We start from the raw sequence: 20,277 nt of genomic DNA on the forward strand, positions 1-20,277 counted from the left end.
AGCTACTGAACATCAAGTGGCAAGACAGGACCCCAGACACAGAGGTACTCGCAAAAGCCACCCATCCCAGCATCTTCACCATCCTGATGCAGTCCCAGCTTCGCTGGGCTGGACACGTGGCGCGCATGCCAGACCATCGGCTGCCCAAAAGGCTCTTCTATGGCGAGCTGCAACAAGGGAAGAGATCACACGGAGGTCAGAAGAAGCGCTTCAGAGATACTCTGAAGTCTCTTAAAGCGTTTGATATCAACCCTGACTCCTGGGAGGAATCTGCAGTGGACCGTAACAAATGGCGCGCTGCTGTGCACAAAGGCGCCAAGTTGTGCGAGGCCAACAGGACTGCTGCAGCTGTTCAGAAGAGGCAGGCCAGAAAGTCACGGGCAAACAAGCTCCCTGACAATGATATGCCTGTCTTTGTCTGCCCCAACTGTCAGCGAACATTTCGTGCGCAGATTGGACTATTCAGCCATCTGCGCATTCACAGATAGATTCATGAGCATCCTCCCCCCCCCCCCACCCCACCACCACCCTCCCCCCAGCCCCCAGCTGGATGACAACGATGGTCATCATCGATCTCGATGGACACACCACCACCATTGCATTGTACTGTACTGATTTTTTTTTCTCTTTTTTTGCGTTGCGTTGTATTGTATTGTATTGTATTGTAATGTATTGTATTGTACTGTATTCTTGTCATCACAGATTCCTCCGTGCGACATTCGGACTGCTCTGTCCTGTCCTGGGTCAGCGCCTCGCCGCAGCGCAGCGCCACCCCTCTTCTTCTTTTCTTTCTGCTTAAAGGTGTGTTCACTGTCTTATCAAAGTGGATTTTTCTACATCATTTTGTCAGGGACAACCCTCCTGATGCCGTGGGTTCTTTTACAGGCTCTAACAGCATGCTTGCACATGGGGGGTGGGGGTGGGGCTGGGGGGGTACGGGGGTGGGGAGCCCCTCGGTTTGTCGTCTCATCCGAAAGACTAGCACCCAGACCATCTGTCATGGTTTGGTAGAAGAGGGGTGTGAAATAAAAATTCCCCGTCCGTGTTAACACAGGGGCTGGAACCCGTGGACACTTAAATCCTAGTCGGGCATGTTACCACTGGGCCCCCGCTCCAACCTTTGCATCTGTGTGTTTTAAGATTATATATATATATATATATATATATATATATATATATATATATATATATATATATATATATACTGATATTCCCTTTTCGCTCAAGAACTGATCAGTTAGCGACCCCTTTCTCACCCCACTCCCCACCCCCCACCCTCCTCCCACATGTCTTAAATTTTTTTTTTTTTTTTTTTTTTAATCCCTCTTCGGAGTGGTTGGGAAAAGACCCTCAAAAGCAAAAAAACCAAAAGACTCCCCCGCGCTGTGTACTAAGCGGCACCGTTCATTCATTGGATTCTTGGTTCAAAGTTCCGAGTCCGATCTGATGATAGCACTCACTAATTGTACACTGTGCACTTTACGGGAACGGTGCACAAGGTTCACAACAGGATCAAATGCCCTCCCTCCCTATCCCCCCCCCTCTCCTTCTCCTCTACCACCCTCCCATTCCCTCTTTCATCCCCCCCCCCCGCCCCGCCCCGCCCCCCACGCCCCCTCCTCCTTGTTTGGTTAAAATGTGTGACCAGTGAACCGTGAGTGCAAGCGCGACATACTTTCTACGTTGTCACATGATGGCGCGTGTTAGTTTGGGCAGAAGGTCCTTTTCTCTATTTCACAGCAGTAAGGACTATATTATGATTCCACTCGTCTCCTCAATATCTATCGATCTATCTATCTATCTATCTATGTATCTATCTGCATAGGCCACAATATATCTATCTATCTATCTGCATAGGCCACAATCTATCTATCTATCTATGTATCTATCTGCATAGGCCACAATATATCTATCTATCTATCTGTCTGCATAGGCCACAATATATCTATCTATGTATCTATCTGCATAGGCCACAATATATCTATCTTTCTATCTGCATAGGCCACAATATATCTATCTATCTATCTAGCTGCATAGGCCACAATATATCTATCTATCTATCTATCTGCACAGGCCACAATATATCTATCTATGTATCTATCTGCATAGGTCACAATATATATATCTATCTGCATAGGCCACAATATATCTATCTGTCTATGTATCTATCTGCATAGGCCACTATCTATCTATCTGCATAGGCCACAATATATCTATGTATCTATCTGCATAGGCCACAATCTATCTATGTATCTATCTGCATAGGCCACAATATATCTATCTGCATAGACCACAATATATCTATCTATGTATCTATCTGCATAGGTCACAATATAGATATCTATCTATCTATCTACACACACACACACACACACACACACACGCACACACGCACACACAGAGTGTGTGTGTATATATAGATGTATAGATAAATATATAATGCAGTTTTTTTTCTTTAAATTCTCCTTTTCGTATCCTTTTACACACACACACACACACACACACACACACACACACACACACACACACACACACACACACACTATAAAACGGAATACATCCAAAAGGGCTTTAAACTACATCAAGAAAATATACCAAAGAGAAATAGATAGATTAAATAGATATACTGCTGATAATGGTCTTACATTATCATCAGAAAAAACACACATGATGCTTTTTAACAATGGTACAAACCCAGAAGAGTTACCAATGAGGCAATTCAGTATAAAGATACTGTTAAGTTTTTAGGATTGATACTTACTGCAACAAAATCAACAAGAACCTCCACCATACAAGCGGGAAAGTGCTTGACAGAAGAGGAGGACATAATGAACAGATGGACGGAATACTGTGATGAGTTATACTCCCATAGAGCAACTGGAGATTCTGAAGTGCTGAATGTCCCACCGTCATCTGAAACAGCCTCATGTAGTTTACTGAGAGAAGAAGTTGTAAAAGCAGTCTTATCTCTAAAATGGGGAAAATCTGCAGGTGTTGATAATGTCCCAGCTGAAATGGTGCAAGCAGGAGGTGATCCATGTACAGACGTACTCCATCGAATCTGCAACAAGATCTGGCAGACTGGAGAATGGCCAAAAGCGTGGACACAATCCCTTATAATAACACTTCCTAAAAAAGGCAACCTCCAACAATGCCAGAACTACCGCACCATTAGTCTCATCAGTCACCCAAGCAAAGTGATGCTGAAGATCTTACCGAACAGGCTTAAACCACAGGCTGAAAGAATCATCGCAGAAGAACAAGCTGGATTCAGACCTGGACGCAGTACAACAGAGCAGATCTTCAACATCAGACTCACAATGGAAAAATATCTCCAGCATCAACAGGACCTCTATCATGTCTTATCGATTTTAAGAAAGCATTCGACAGAGTTTGGCACGCTGCACTGTGGGCAACTATGAATCTCTACAACATCAATGCCAACCTAATCAGAGTCGTACAGAGCCTCTATGAGAATGCAACAAGTGCAGTGCTTCACAACAACATAGGTGATTGGTTTCGGACGACGGTCGGTGTGCGCCAGGGCTGCCTGCTCTCCCCTACTCTCTTTAATCTATTTCTTGAGAGAATCATGGAAGAAGCACTGGAAGAACATGAAGGAACAGTGAGCATTGGAGGGCGAACAATCACAAACTTGCGCTTCGCTGATGATATTGACGGATTAGCTGGTCACGAGCAAGAGCTAACAGACTTAGTGAACCGCTTAGAAGAAAAATCAACAAAATTTGGTATGGAAATCAGCGGGGAAAAAACAAAAGTGATGACAAACAGCAACTTCACATCAGAAATCAAAATCAAAGACCAGAAACTTGAAAGTGTTCACAGATTCAAATATTTGGGATCTATCGTGACAGACGAGGGATCAAAACCAGAAATACTGTCAAGAATTGCCCAGACCACAGCCGCAATGACCAAGCTCAAACCCATCTGGAGAAACAGAAAAATCGCCATCAGTTCCAAAATCAGACTGATGCGTTCTCTGGTCATGTCAATCTTTTTATATGCATGTAAATCATGGACCCTCACAGCGGACTTAGAAGAATAAGAGCTGTAGAAATGAGGTGCTTCCGAAGACTCTTAGGCATCTCATACAAAGACCACATCACGAATGAAGAAGTCAAGAGACGCATCCGCAATGAAATCGGGCCCTATACTGACCTTCAAACACTCGCCAGACAACGAAAACTGAAGTGGTTTGGTCATGTCACACGCTCCTCTGGTCTTGCTAAAACAATCTTACAAGGCACAGTGAGGGGAGGAAGTAGAGGCAGACAAAGGAAGAGATGTGAGGACAACATCCGAGAGTGGACAGGCATGGAGCTGAGAGACACCCTGAGAGCGGCCGAGAGACGCGAGGACTGGAGAAAGGTGGTTGACAAAGCTTCAAAGGCGCCCCAAAGGATTCGGAATCTGAGGGATCGGTGACGGTGACGGTGACTTACTTCAAAACTAACTTGGAATAGCCATATTGAATATATAATAACAAAAGCAAGAAAATCTTTAAACTTACTCAAAATTGTGAGTAAACAGTACTGGGGACAAGATACGATTTTGAAACATTTATCATCATCACTTATTCGATCCAAACTATCCTATGGACAAGAAGTCTTTCTTTGCTCCAAAATATTTGCTAAAGAAACTTCAACGCATAGACTGTAAAGCATATAGACTTGCCCTTGGTGTACCTTTCCATGCATCGACCCTCGGAACATACAAAGAAATAGGAGTACTACCTTTAGATGAATACCGAAACCTCGCATGTGCTAAATACGTATTGAGAAGCCCAACAACTGAAAATTATACATCAGAGGAAGTAAAAATTACATCCGAAAACAACTTCCCCAAAAGAGCTAAAAACATATCTTATTCAACACCCATTGACACGTTTGTGTCAAACCTGTTCGAAAAGTCTGAAATTAATTCAGATGACGTAGACTGTCACGCTACGGCTGACAGATTGACAGACAGACGAACGACGACAAAAACTCAACAATGAATCTGTCAGCTCTCCGCACCAGTCGGAACAACCAGATCCCACTTGAAATAACATTATAAAATAATAATAATAATTGGTATTTTTGAACACGAAATTCAATAACAAAACAATACTGACACAATTACCCCTCTCACGCGATTACAAACACACAAAAATTATAGTCTGCTGTGCTCAGCCTCTGCCGCCGCAGTCCAGAATACACCAGCGGTCAGGAATGGATGGGAGAAGGGAGATAGTAAGTTGGGGGACAGCACTTAACTCAACACAGCGCCAAAGTCCTTATCGTCGACGCGGTTGCGCCGCTGCCACAGAACACTGCCAGTCCCGCACCATGAAGACCTCCCGCCAGCCCACAGCCACAACCAGCAGAGGAATGGAATCATCCAAACGGGCACAATGGAAGATAAAAACCTAAGAATGGCAAAGTGTCAGTTCTGACTCTGAAAGATGCTATCACACCCAACCTATCATCCCGCCCATCCAACCTGCCGTTACAATAACATTTAACTTTGACTCGATTTAATTTAATTTATCCCAAAATAATAAACATTAATATTTCTTCATGAACACAACCACAATGATAGGAACACATATTTACGGCATCTCTTAATAACAAAATAACATGAACAGCTGCAGCAAATTCAAACAAACATGCATTCACAGCCTCTGTCATTCCCTCCACCACCATTCCTGCAAGTCCAAACGACCAGCCAACCAAGGGAACATCACACACCCTCACCTCAGACAGGTTATGTGAAAAACCTGGAACCGGTGTTCCAGCCGTTGCAACGCCCGCCGAACAATGACGACAACCTGCTGCTTCACCGCAGCAGAAGACATGGGAAGATCAACTCCCAAACCCCCTGGTCGAAATGACTCTCACAGCAGTTGACAGTGGAGTGCCCGAAAGATACAGGAAGAAATCACAACAACAAATCAAAAACCAAAACACAACTCACTGACGCGAGTTGGTTCGCACGTGGGATTCGGGCCTAACGTGTTGCCAGCCTATCTGGCGGCTTACAGAAATAGGTCAGCTAAGGGGAGTCTCACATTCTGGATATGTCGACGCGTGACATAGACACACAGAAGACCGTAAGTCCATACCCCATCTGGGAGATGAATAAAGCACATTTTGATGTTAATCACACTGACATGAAAAAGAATGAAAATCCGAATATCATGGCAACGGAAGTCCGAGTACACCTTCAAAATAGATACTGTAATCATTTACAGATCTACACAGACGGCTCACTACTAGACAATGGCTCCCTCCCCCTCCCTCTCTCCCCCTCCCCCTCTCTCTCTCTCACTGCCTCTCTCTCTGCCTCTATCTCTCTCCCTCCCCTTCTCTCTCTCCCTCCCCCTCCCTCTCCCCCCCCCCCCCTCTCCCCCCCCCCCTCTCTCTCTCTCTCTCTCTCCCTCGATTCCAAATAATGCAGTACCTGTGTTCGTTATTGGTTTGTTTGAGCACACCACACATTTTGCTTTCAATAATTCTCCGACATGTAATTCCTCCTAAAAAAAACTTTCAGAATTGTTGCACATCCAGAATATGATTCAGGGTTGATACTACGTTTCTCTTCCATGATGCAACAATCACGGTAATTACTATTTGCTACCCTCATGACTTTTAGAAGTACCCCAGTTTGTATGATTATTCATGACATTCATCATAACTGTCAGCCGTCAGCCATCATACTCGTGTGCAAATAGACGGGTACTCACTTTTTAAGCGCAATATTCCAAGCGACTACCGCTCAATCACTTCATCACGCAAAAACAGACAGACTGCAACATCTGTCACAGAAAGGTTGTTTGTTTTATTTCAGTTCACTTGATCATATTCTAGTTTATTTTTCAGCTCACGTCAGTGTAAGCATGACAGCAAAACGATGTAGCATATTACATCAGTGGTTGGTGTTTCACTAGACGGGCGCAATAGCCAAGTGGTTAAAGCGTTGGACTTTCAATCTGAGGGTCCCGGGTTCGAATCACGGTGACGGCGCCTGGTGGGTAAAGGGTGGAGATTTTTACGATCTCCCAGGTCAACATATGTGCAGACCTGCTAGTGCCTGAACCCCCTTCGTATGTAAACGCATGCAGAAGATCAAATACGCACGTTAAAGATCCTGTAATCCATGTCAGCGTTCGGTGGGTTATGGAAACAAAAACATACCCAGCATGCACACCCATGAAAACGGAGCATGGCTGCCTACATGGCGGGGTAAAAACGGTCATGCACGTAAAAGCCCACTCGTGTACATGCGAGTGTACGTGGGAGTTGCAGCCCACGAAAGCAGAAGAAGAAGAAGGTGTTTCACTGAAACGAAATCTGGCTGATCTCACGGAAGGAACATAAAGGACATCGCACCCCTGGTCAGAATTAAGGACACAGGTGACAACCAGCCACACACTCAGACCGAGGTCCAGTTTATTTTCCAAAACGTAATATATAGGTAAATCTGATACATGGAGCCGGTATAGATTTTGAAATTGAGAAGGCATCATTTTAAAGAAATCAATTTAAACTCTTCTGTTTTTATGTAAAAGCCGAATGGCAAGAAATGTTGTTGTTGTTGTTTTTACAACCCATCAATAAACTCTTTTAATTCCTGATTTTTTTTTTTTAAAGCTAGTCCTCATATACTCTTTGAGTGGTAGGACTTCAAAACCCATGCAACAACAACAAGAACAACGCGTAAATCTCTATCTACATCACAGAGAAGCACGCATTAGAAATGTTTAATCATTACTATGAGGAGGAGGAGGAGAAGAAGAAGAAGAAGAAGAAGAAGAAGAATTCTATTCCATAAGGACTCTAGGGATAATTCTGACGGTATGATATCAACACTGGTTTGGTTGTGTGGGGGTTTTTTGTTTGTTTGTTTGTTTTTTGTTGTTGTAAAATTCTTTGCCTCTCTTCTCCTCTAAACAGACCCCTCGGATGTCCAGTGGGTGTCTGAATGACCCAACCTTTAGCTTCCGTCGTCAGAACTGTAGTATTCTTTGTCAACATTCACCGCTTCAGTATAAGAGCGTTCCGCATGCAATATTTTGATGATGGTAATTGGGATGAAACGCTGTTAACGTCGTCTCTTTCGCCGTTCGTATGGAGAGAGTTAATGCGACTATTTCAGTACGCTTGGATGAATGTTTGACGCTTTGCGGAGTGGCACTGGTCGAGGTACATCCCCTACTCCCAAAATGCTATTTTGCCAAAGAGTCGCCCTGGAGTCGCCAAATCGTGTGGTTTTTGTGGCTACTGTTCACGTATGTCATGTTACCCAGCATCAGAACACAGTGAATACTGAATTGAAGAATTTTGGTTCAAACTGCATTGTGTATATCGTGCAAATAAGCGGTTTTAACCAGGAAGAAGTTTACTGGCCGAATACCCACCATCTCCACCCCCCTGATGTTTACAGGATTGAAGCAGACTGGTTTCAATCGTATTTTAGAGTGTTCTGTGATGAGTTCACAGTTTATTTCCACACGAGGCCATATGATTTAGCATCTTGAAGGTAACTGAGAGGCTGTCATGGGGCCACCTGATGCTTATAAATGTAACAAGATCTTGTCTATCCCTCCTATCCTCAAACAGCAAAGATTTCAAGATGTGATTATATTTCAGGGGCGATAATATTGCAGTGTGCTCTTGTTCGCTGCTGAACTAGTGGGCAGTTTTTGGTGTCATCGTTTCACACTTACATTTGTTTTATGTATCTGTTGAAGTGAACCTGGTAAATGGTGAAAGAAGATAAGAGAAATGGCGTCCAGAAAGAGCAAACATTAAACCATCTCCCATCAAGGGTTGAGGAAGTCCCAGACTTCATTACACATTTTGAAGAATCGACTGGAGAGCCTTTGGTCTTTATTTCTAATACAAACGGCTGCAGTTTCATTTAGAGAAGCTTTAGTCAAGACATAGGAAGACATCCTAAGCCCAGAGCAAGGGTAACATGGAGACTGCTATAAACGATTCAGAATAAAACAAAAACAAAAAAACAAAACAAAAAAAACCCACTTCGCCGTTTTAGGACCTCCTCAAAAGATGAAGCTGTTAAACAGCAGCCAAAAATGAAAACGAAAATTCTTCAGATCAGTATTTTTTTTGTATTCTGAAGCAGGGTAACAGGACATACGTAAATTTTTGCCAAGAAAACCAGACGATTTTGCGACTCCAAGGCGACTCCTGGCAAAACAGTATTTGGGAGGTAGAGGAAGTAAACCGACCAGTGCGACTCCCCAGAGGGTCAAACGTTCATCCACACACACTGAAATAGTTTCTAGAAGACTCCTGCAGGTCTATATATAGAATTAATTTCGGAAAGAGGGTTATTGAAGTAAAACAATTAAATAACCGTACAATTTTACGTTAATTCGTCGAAGATTTGATAGCAAGCCATTACAATCCTTGATTGTGAAAGAATAAATGAAGACAGTTCAGTTCTACATATCTTTTCGAATAGAAAGAACCATATTCAAAACGAAAACATACAATATGTGGTGTTTTCCATGATATAAGTATGATTTATGAGGGTTTGAAGTTGAGCTTGTCTTAATTTCATTGACCGCGGCGCGATAGGGTACCATTCTGTCAAGGGCAGTAACTCTGAGTGCGTCCCAATTTTTTTTTTTTTTTTCTTGGGAACTTGTAAAAATAAGTTCATCAAACACTGAAGAACATTTTGAGACTAGTCTACATCATTCCTGGGGCGGGGGGGGGGAGGGGGTGGAGGGGGGGGGGGGGGGGGTGGGAGGGGTGTACGGTAGGCATCTCGGCCTTACGGACGAAGTGTCACACCACAATGACAGCACCACAACGACAACACCTTTAACTCTCTCCATACGAACGGCGAAAGAGACGACGTTAACAGCGTTTCATCCCAATTACCATCATCAAAATATTGCAAGCGGAAGGCTCTTATACTGAAGAGGTAAATGTTGACAAAGAATACCACAGTTCTGACGACGGAAGCTAAAGGTTGGGTCATTCAGACACCCACTGGACATCCGAGGGGTCTGTGTAGAGGAGAAGAGAGGACTGGCCGTACTGAGTGAGTTATTAAAACACATTCAGCTCTCTGAGGTCCGAGCAGTGCTCAGGCGTCAAACTATTATACAGTTATTCTCTCTTTCTGTGTGTCTCTGTCTCTCTCTGTCTCTATCTCTCCCTCTCTCTCAGTCTCTGTCTCTCTCGGTCTCTGTCTCTGTCTGTCTGTCTGTCTCCCTCTCTCTCTCCAGTGTCGGTTTTCATGATAACTAACAACAACAACAACAACAAAAGAAAAGAAAAGAAAAAGAAGCGGACACCTTACACCTCTATAATAGCTGTATATCCCTGATGTACAGTGTCGCCAGCCTCTTTCTTACCCACTTCCCTTCCCCTAACACCCCCCACCCCCACCCCATCCATCCCCTAACAGGTGCAGATACTGCCACGTGTATGACGGCCTCGGCAGGTGCAGGTTTTTTTTTTCTTCGGAGTTCCGTCTCCTAGGAGGATTTTTTTCCAGCCAAGGATAAGAGCTCCCCCTGCCCTTTGGTCATACTCTTCCGCCTTCACAGCCGTTGGGAAAGGTTTCCTCCTCCAGCCTGGTCCGTCTTTGGGAGACTTCACATGCGGCAGGTAGTGCTGGGTTACATGGTACCAGTAGCAAGGGCTATGCCCCTGGCCTGACTGCTTCATATTGCCTAACATTAATGACGACCACAAAGTAGTGACTAGTACTAATCGCGTATAACCATTTTTGACTCACTTGTGTAAACAAAGTGAGTCTATGTTTTAACCCGGTGTTCGGTTGTCTGTGTGTGTGTGTGTGTGTGTGTGTGTGTGTGTGTGTGTGTGTCCGTGTGTCTGTGTGTCCGTGGTAAACTTTAACATTGACATTTTCTCTGCAAATACTTTGTCAGTTGACACCAAATTTGGCATAAAAATAGGAAAAATTCAGTTCTTTTCAGTCATCTTGTTTAGAACAATATTGCACCTCTGGGATGGGCACCAAAAAAAAGAAAAAAAAAAAGCCTAATTATATGCAAACTGCATTTACTGTTATATTTATATTTTTTGTATTCTCTAAACTTGGCACTTTGACCTCTTATTCTGACACAACAACAAGAGGAGTCATTATTATCATTTTTTTTGTTCAAACAGGAACTTCTTTTGCTAAGCATGGAATTTTTATTTATTTTGCAAACGTTTTGGTGCAGATAGTAAAAAAAGGGAAATTACTCTGTAATTAATGCTAGGGGACTTAATTTATCACAAGTGAGTCTTGAAGGCCTTGCCTCTCTTGTTGTTTGTTTGTTTGTTTTTTATCCCGCTATGTTGAAAGTCAAACTCAGTTTTCGGGGGTGTGCATGCTGGGTACATTCTTGTTTCCATAACCCACCGAACGCGGACATGGTTTACAGTATCTTTAAGTTGTTTGACTGTGCGTATATGATCTTCTGCGTGCGTATACACACGGAAGGGGGTTCAGGCACTAGCAGGTCTGCACATAATCATGGCTTGGAGATAAAAAGAAAAGAAAACAAGAGAGGCAAGGCCTTCAAGACTCACTTGTGATACACTTTAAAAAAATCCAAGCTTTTTATGTATTGAGTATAATTTCAAAATGTAATGTTTAAGATGAGAAAGATCAGTTTAAAGCAAATTAAGTCCCCTAGCATTAATTACAGAGTAATTTCCCTTTTTTACTATCCGTGCACCAAAACGTTTGCAAAATAAATAAAACTTCTATGCTTAGCAAAAGAAGTTCCTGTTTGAACAAAAAATTATAATAATGACTGCTCTTGTTGTTGGGTCAGAATATCAGATCAAAGTGCCAAGTTTAGAGAATACAAAAAAATAAAAATATAACAGTAAATGCAATTTGCATGTAATTAGGCTTCATTTTTTTTTTTTTTTTTTTTTTTGTGCCCATCCCAGAGGTGCAATATTGTTTTAAACAAGATGACTGGAAAGAACTGAATTGTTCCTATTTTTATGCCTAAGTTGGTGTCAACTGACAAAGTATTTGCAGAGAAAATGGCAATGTTAAAGTTTACCACGGCCACACACACACACACAGAGAGAGAGAGAGAGAGAGAGAGAGAGAGAGAACCGAACACCGGGTTAAAACATAGACTCACTTTGTTTACACAAGTGAGTCAAAACCCCTCTTCACCCTTAACCCACCAGGCGTAACAGGTGCTCTCTCTCTGTGTGGCACTGTCACCCCACCCCCCCCCCCCCTCCTTCCCCACCCCTCCAAGCAGCCTGTACCCCCCCCCCCAAACACCCTGTCACCCCATTACCACCACCTCCCACACACTCTCTTCAACCACCCCTTACCCGCCCCTCCTCCCACACACTCTCACAAGCTATAGGTAATCGGTGAACCGAAAAGAAAAAAAAAAAGCAGTGCCTTTTTCACAGTGTTAGCTTGTTCGTTAATTAAATCAATAGGTACGACTGCATATGAGGTAATAACAGGTTCTATCTAATCTGTGATTTTTTTTTTTTTTATTTACATGACTGGAAATAAATTCAGCGAAGCAAAGAGAGAGAGACAGAGACAGACAGAGACAGAGACACAGAGCGAGAGAGAGAGACACAGAGAGAGACAGAGAGAGAGAGAGAGAGAGAGAGAGAGGAGACGCTTGACACTACTGACTTTGGGACATTGGCCTATCTACAACCCTTATGTCAAAGAGGTACGGTTCTCACTTGCAGCGCCAAGCGTCTTGAACGGAAGGGAAAACAAACAAACAAACAAACAAACTAACTAACTAACAAACTGAACAGTAGACAGAACTATAAACATTGTCAATAAAACAATTCAAAAACCAAGTAAGTTAATTCACCGAATTCAGGTGCCTGTGCGTGCACCTTCACCATCAAATGAACTTTACCACCTCTGTCATCATAATCTTGTTCTTGATCTTGTTGCTTATTGTCCAGCCGACCACACAGGGCCATATTATCAGGACTGTCAGACCGTACAACTGCTCAACCACGTCAACACAGAACTGTCACATCTTAAAACAAGAGAGGCAAGGCCTTCAAGACTCACTTGTGATAAATTAAGTCCCCTAGCATTAATTACAGAGTAATTTCCCTTTTCTACTATCTGCACCAAAACGTTTGCAAAATAAATAAAAATTCCATGCTTAGCAAAAGAAGTCCCTGTTTGAACAAAAAAATGATAATAATGACTCCTCTTGTTGTTGTGTCAGAATAAGAGGTTAAAGTGCCAAGTTTAGAGAATACAAAAAATATAAATATAACAGTAAATGCAGTTTGCATGTAATTAGGCTTCTTTTTATTTTTTGTGCCCATCCCAGAGGTGCAATATTGTTTTAAACAAGATGACTGGAAAGAACTAAATTTTTCCTATTTTTATGCCAAATTTAGTGTCAACTGACAAAGTATTTGCAGAGAAAATGTCAATGTTAAAGTTTACCACGGACACACAGACACAGACACAGACACACACACACACACACACACACACACACACACACAGACAACCGAACACCGGGTTAAAACATAGACTCACTTTGTTTACACAAGTGAGTCAAAAACAACAACAAAACAAACAAACAAACAAAAACCCACTGAAACAAACCCACAAAACACAGCTCAAGACACAATATCCCAAACATTTAGCTCATTACGACAACTAAGACTGGGCCATGCTGAGGACGCCAGCCATTCCGCTTAATTTATTTATCCTCCCCAGATTACAAAAAAATCGTAAAAAAAAAAAGGAAAACAACAACAACAATACTTCAAAGCCCAACAAAAAAATACGTATACATAAAAAGTCCATTATAAGCAAATAACACTGCAGAATGGGCAGCTAGTGCCCATCCCAGTGTTTACATCTCACTACCTAATCGCCAGAGCTAAAGAGCACAGATAACAGACTGCGGAATAGAGAAAAAAAAAGTGTCAAGGCTTACATCAACGTTTACTTCTTCATTAAACAACAACAACAACAACAGAAAATAAGCCGTTTATATGCAATGGTACCATGAAGAGTGTACTATGTGATGCAACAGAGTATCCTTATAAACAAGAACGATAACCTATTTTCCTGTTCCTGATGTGACCAGCCTCTGCGAGTTTCAGTTTCAGTTTCAGTAGCTCAAGGAGGCGTCACTGCGTTCGGACAAAGCCATATACGCTACACCACATCTGCCAAGCAGATGCCTGACCAGCAGCGTAACCCAACGCGCTTAGTCAGGCCTTGAGAAGAAAAAAAAGGTGAATAAATAATAGATAAGCTTACATAAATAAATAAATAAATAATAATTATGATATAAAAAAGGTAGTGGTAATGATAATAATAATAAATAAATAAATAAATAAGACAACAATGATGATAAATAAGCAAATAAATGTAAAACATGAAGACACACATCCACAGCCTCTGCGAACAAAGCTACAGTTGTCAGAAGAACAAGCTTGTCTTGCCTTCTCTCAGCCGCAACATGGTGGAAAAGTTGGATCTTAACCCGAACGTCTTCATAAGCTTTACAATTGAAACCATCCTCTCTCATGCCATCCATTCACACCATTCACCAAAATTAAGCATCCGCAAAGGAATGGAACCTAGAAAATATCATGTCATCTGTTAAATCAGAATGACAATTCGGTTGATACTTTTAGCAAAACATCAAAATAATCGAGAGAGAGAGAGAGAGAGAGAGAGAGAATGAATGAATGAATGAATCTTTATTTTCCAACGGCGAAGATAGCACTTTGGCCGACTTACACATCTGCCGTTGTTCTAAGAGACACACAAACATATACGCATATAAATGTTGTGTGGTACTAATACATGTATAACGTACATGTAGAACACAGCGCGACACTGAGAGACACAGCTGTACGAAACGGAAAAGAGTAACACACTGCAGAGAGAGAGAGAGAGAGAGAGAGAGAGAGGGGGGGGGGTTAGAAGAAGAAGAACAACAACAACAGCAACACTACTTGTCACAACCCGTAAGGGGTTGGCCATGAACCCCCGCCCCTTCCCAGACTAGCTAACGTCCCGACAACACAAACACGGAGACACAGAAAAGTTCAGCTCGTTTTACTATGGTCATGTAAACATACAGAAATAAATGAACGCCTCAAACCCAAGCATTACTCACACACACACACACAAAAAAATAACCTCTAACTACTGCACAATACAATTTGCTGTCAACTGCAGCGCCAGTTCTGCTCAAACACGAAGCCAGAGTTCAGACATTTGCTGACAGCCAAAGACGGGACCACGTTGGTAGTTTGCTGGCTGAAGCTGGTCGGGGAAGAGGGACAGTGGGAAAGTGGGAAAATGGGAACGGGAACGGGAGTGAGGGAGTTTCGGGGTGACACGTTAGAAGGGGGGACGAGGACCATTCCAGACTTATGTCCCGGAGACCCGTCGAAGGCAGTGGCACGGAAGGGAGGGAAACACAGGAAAACCTGTAACACCTCGCTGGCTCTGTAGACTATGTTCTTTTTTTTTACTAGTTGTAAAAGAGTACATTCCCTCCCCCTCCCCACTTATCTCTTCCTTAAGCCAATATGCATTACGCTCAACAAAGCAAGTGGATAACCTTTTACTTTACATAAACTATCAGCCTCGGCGTACAAAACTATCGCCGTGAAAAGCATTTTCGCATTTCCAAATAATAAAAGGGTTAAACTAACACAGCCCCAACGTACATCATGACTAATACAAATGGCAATAATATTTCGTTTTCCATCATGCTAGTTCCGAATAATATCAACAGCACCAGTCGGGCTACGTTACAATTGCATCACATTTCCATCCTCACAAAAATGTTTGGGAAAGTTTACAGACTGCACTTAGACAATCGCCATTACAGACCTGAAACAATCCGAGCTGAATATAATTATGGCAAAATGATACACCCAAACAACAAATTTACTAATTTCCCCCGAATATTTAGAGATAAAAGAATGCTGGATTTAAAATTTCCACTAAAAAAAAACACAACATCACCCCGACCTTGCAAGTAACCTAAACCTCACTTTAACGTCAACCAATATCACAATTCACAACACTACGTTAATATTACGCAGACAAACACAGACTCCCTCACCTGTCACCAGGTAAATGGGCACACCGCTGCCCAGGGTGAAACACAGACCCACACACACACACACACAGAAAGAAGGGGGTGACAACGAACACACCCCACTACTTCTGTAAGACGACACCCAACAGCTCCCTCGCTGGAACGGTGATCCGTCTCTTGACAGAGCTTGGCATCAAAAGCCCAGAGAAATCTTTCTCTCCCCACCATATAGACTTCTGAACTCACTCAGAGTTCACAAAACGTTCAGGAGAAGGGACATGACATACACATATCCTCAGATATGCACGTGTAAAAGCATGAAGGGGGACAGAGGGGGGGGGGGGGGTGAAGGAGAGGGATGGAAAGAGGGGGAGAAGGGAGAGAGAGAGAGGAGAGGGAGGGAGAGAAAGGGGGAGAAGGGATGGAAAAGAGTCGCACATGAACACAAGCATAGCAACCGTCACGAGCCGTGACACTACTATTACTACTACTGTGGATGATGGTTTATATAGCGCCTATCCTCGGTCAGAGACCAAACTCTAAGCGTTTGAAAAACAGAAGCCACTTGCACAACTGGCTGCCTGCCTGGGTAGAGCCGACTGACGGCTCCCTTGGGGCGCTCATTATCAGTTTCCAGTGTCAGTCAATCAGGTTCAATGACACACACATACATACTCATATAGACATGTAACATATTACGTGCATGACCGCTCTTTGTTCATTTACCCCGCCATGTAGACAGCCAAACTCCGTTTTCGGGGGGGGGGGGGGTGTATGCTGGGTATGTCTTTAACCGACCGAACGCTGACATAGATAACAAGATCTTTAATGTGCGTATTTGATCTTCTGCCTACGTATACACACGAAGGGCGTTCACGCACTAGCAGGTCTGCACATATGTTGACCTGGGGGATAGGCAAAATCTCCACCCTTTACCCACCAGACGCCGTGACCTGGGTTCCAGCCCGGGACCCTCAGATTGACAGTCCGAGGCTTTAACCACTCGGCTGTTGCGCCCGTCCAACAATGCAAAATGACAACAGGAGGTCCAGGGCTCCCCCCAGAACGCCAGACGGACCTCCCACCCCTCACAACGCCAGACGGACCTCAGACGGACCTCCACCCCCCAGAACGCCACACGGACCTCCCACCCCCCAGAACGCCACACGGACCTCCCACCCCCCAGAACGCCAGACGGACCTCCCACCCCCCAGAATGCCAGACGGACCTCCCACCCCCCAGAACGCCACACGGACCTCCCACCCCACCCCTCAGAACGCCAGACGGACCTCCCACCCCCCAGAACGCCACACGGACCTCCCACCCCCCAGAACGCCAGACGGACCTCCCACCCCCCAGAACGCCAGACGGACCTCCCACCCCTCAGAACGCCAGACGGACCTCCCACCCCTCAGAACGCCAGACGGACCTCCCACCCCACCCCCCAGAACGCCAGACGGACCTCCCACCCCTCACAACGCCAGACGGACCTCCTACCCCTCAGAACGCCAGACGGACCTCCCACCCCACCCCTCAGAACGCCAGACGGACCTCCCACCCCACCCCCCAGAACGCCAGACGGACCTCCCACCCCTCAGAACGCCAGACGGACCTCCCACCCCACCCCCCAGAACGCCAGACGGACCTCCCACCCCCCAGAACGCCACCCGGACCTCCCACCCCCAAGAACGCCAGACGGACCTCCCACCCCACCCCTCAGAACGCCAGACGGACCTCCCACCCCACCCCCCAGAACGCCAGACGGACCTCCCACCTCACCCCCCAGAACGCCAGACGGACCTCCCACCCCCCAGAACGCCACACGGACCTCCCACCCCCCAGAACGCCAGACGGACCTCCCACCCCCCAGAACGCCACACGGACCTCCCACCCCCCAGAACGCCACACGGACCTCCCACCCCCCAGAACGCCAGACGGACCTCCCACCCCCCAGAACGCCAGACGGACCTCCCACCCCTCAGAACGCCAGACGGACCTCCCACCCGGACAGCCACCCAGGACCTCACCCCCGTGGAACAAGGCAACACTTCACCGAACCCAGACCCCAGCCCTGACCCACCCTGTCTTCTGTTGTTGTTGCCGCTGTCCCATCACCTGCACCTTTTCAGTGGCATCACTCCCACGCCGCTCATTCCGAGTCCCCCATGCACGGCCACACCGGATTCATCTGACGCAATCCCAGCACCGGCAGTCCATAAGGAACCATCGATGTCAGGCCACCACGCTGCCACGCACCAGAGGAGACCCTGCACTGCTGCTGAGTCACTTGGGTGGTGTTCAGTAGTGCCTGTTCTGATTTAACGTTCTTGGGACACTCGCCCCGGAACAACTTGACCTGAAAGGACGTGAGCCAATAAATGATTCAGTTCACAACTGGCAGAAGTAAAGTTCGTGAAGTCCAAACCTACTCTTCAAACGACAAATCAAGTGGTGACCCAGAGCGGCACGGCGAACTGGGGAGACAGCGAGCAAAGGTGCCGGTCTCTAGACACTGACCGGGGTTTGGACAAAAAGTGTCAGTCTCAAGACACTGACCGGGGTTTGGACAAAAAGTGTCAGTCTCTACACACTGACCGGGGTTTGGACAAAAAGTGTCAGTCTCTACACACTGACCGGGGTTTGGACAAAAAGTGTCAGTCTCTAGACACTGACCGGGGTTTGGACAAAAAGTGTCAGTCTCTAGACACTGACCGGGGTTTAGACAAAAAGTGTCAGTCTCTAGACGCTGACCGGGGTTTGGACAAAAAGTTTCAGTCTCTACACACTGACCGGGGTTTGGACAAAAAGTGCCAGTCTCTACACACTGACCGGGGTTTGGACAAAAAGTGTCAGTCTCTAGACACTGACCGGGGTTTGGACAAAAAGTGCCAGTCTCTACACACTGACCGGGGTTTGGACAAAAAGTGTCAGTCTCTACACACTGACCGGGGTTTGGACAAAAAGTGTCAGTCTCTAGACACTGACCGGGGTTTGGACAAAAAGTGTCAGTCTCTACACACTGACCGGGGTTTGGACAAAAAGTGTCAGTCTCAAGACACTGACCGGGGTTTGGACAAAAAGTGTCAGTCTCTACACACTGACCGGGGTTTGGACAAAAAGTGTCAGTCTCTACACACTGACCGGGGTTTGGACAAAAAAGTGTCAGTCTCTAGACACTGACCGGGGTTTGGACAAAAAGTGCCAGTCTCTACACACTGACCGGGGTTTGGACAGAAAGTGTCAGTCTCTACACACTGACCGAGGTTTGGACAAAAAGTGTCAGTCTCTACACACTGACCCGGGTTTAGACAAAAAGTGTCAGTCTCTAGACGCTGACCGGGGTTTGGACAAAAAGTTTCAGTCTCTACACACTGACCGGGGTTTGGACAAAAAGTGTCAGTCTCTACACACTGACCGGGGTTTGGACAAAAAGTGTCAGTCTCTACACACTGACCGGGGTTTGGACAAAAAGTGTCAGTCTCTACACACTGACCGGGGTTTGGACAAAAAGTGTCAGTCTCTAGACACTGACCCGGGTTTGGACAAAAAGTGTCAGTCTCTAGACACTGACCGAGGTTTGGACAAAAAGTGTCAGTCTCTACACACTGACCGGGGTTTGGACAAAAAAGTGTCAGTCTCTAGACGCTGACCGGGGTTTGGACAAAAAGTTTCAGTCTCTACACACTGACCGGGGTTTGGACAAAAAGTGCCAGTCTCTACACACTGACCGGGGTTTGGACAAAAAGTGTCAGTCTCTAGACACTGACCGGGGTTTGGACAAAAAGTGTCAGTCTCTAGACACTGACCGGGGTTTGGACAAAAAGTGCCAGTCTCTACACACTGACCGGGGTTTGGACAAAAAGTGTCAGTCTCTACACACTGACCGGGGTTTGGACAAAAAGTGTCAGTCTCTAGACACTGACCGGGGTTTGGACAAAAAGTGTCAGTCTCTACACACTGACCGGGGTTTGGACAAAAAGTGTCAGTCTCAAGACACTGACCGGGGTTTGGACAAAAAGTGTCAGTCTCTACACACTGACCGGGGTTTGGACAAAAAGTGTCAGTCTCTACACACTGACCGGGGTTTGGACAAAAAAGTGTCAGTCTCTAGACACTGACCGGGGTTTGGACAAAAAGTGCCAGTCTCTACACACTGACCGGGGTTTGGACAGAAA

Source organism: Babylonia areolata, chromosome 2 (genome assembly GCF_041734735.1).
Source record: "Babylonia areolata isolate BAREFJ2019XMU chromosome 2, ASM4173473v1, whole genome shotgun sequence".
Lineage (NCBI taxonomy): Eukaryota > Metazoa > Mollusca > Gastropoda > Neogastropoda > Buccinidae > Babylonia > Babylonia areolata.